Source organism: Coturnix japonica, unplaced genomic scaffold (genome assembly GCF_001577835.2).
Source record: "Coturnix japonica isolate 7356 unplaced genomic scaffold, Coturnix japonica 2.1 chrUnrandom1314, whole genome shotgun sequence".
Lineage (NCBI taxonomy): Eukaryota > Metazoa > Chordata > Aves > Galliformes > Phasianidae > Coturnix > Coturnix japonica.
Window position 1 is genome coordinate 4229 of NW_015440536.1, and position 610 is coordinate 4838.

At 49.2% G+C, this 610-nt stretch overlaps 1 long non-coding RNA gene across 1 annotated transcript in view; it reads right to left on the bottom strand.

Moving 5' to 3' along the window:
- Positions 1-396, bottom strand: part of LOC116652739 — a 3296-nt gene extending 2900 nt beyond the window's left edge. Inside the window, exon 1 of the long non-coding RNA XR_004305896.1 lies at positions 241-396. This is a non-coding gene — a long non-coding RNA (uncharacterized LOC116652739). The remainder of the gene's footprint in view (positions 1-240) is intronic.
- Positions 397-610: the final 214 nt, after the last annotated feature.

The window sequence follows — 610 nt, forward strand, 5'->3', positions numbered from 1 at the left end:
GAATATGGGGAGAAATGGGGAGAAATGGGCCCAAAATGGGGAGAAATGGGCCCAAAATGGGAGGGAATATGGGGAGAAATGGGGAGAAATGGGCCAAAAAGGGGAGAATTTAACCCAAATGGGAGGGATTCAGGCTAAAATGGGGAGAAATGGGAGGAAATGGACCCAAAATGGGGAGAAATTGACCCAAAATGGGGAGAAATTGACCCAAAACCCTGTTTTTTAAGCCCAAAATGTTACCAGTTCTCATATTTGGGCAGGGGATGTAACACGCCGTCATCCTGCAGCTCCTGGATCAGCTGCTTCCCTTCATCATCGGATCCGTCACACAATAAAACCTCTTTGGGTTGGCACAACCTGTGGGACGGAGGATAAGGTCAAGGTGGACAGCGCCACGCTGTGAAATGGGGAGAAAATGGAGAAAAATGAGAAAAAACGGGAAGAAAATGAGCAAAAATAGCCAAGATGGCCGCTAAGAGGAAGCCAAGATGGCTGCCAAGATGGCTGCCAAGAGGAAGCCAAGATGGCTGCCTGATCACTAAACAAAGATGGCCACCAACAGGAAGCCAAGATGGACGCCAACAGGAAGCCAAGATGGCCGCCAAGATGG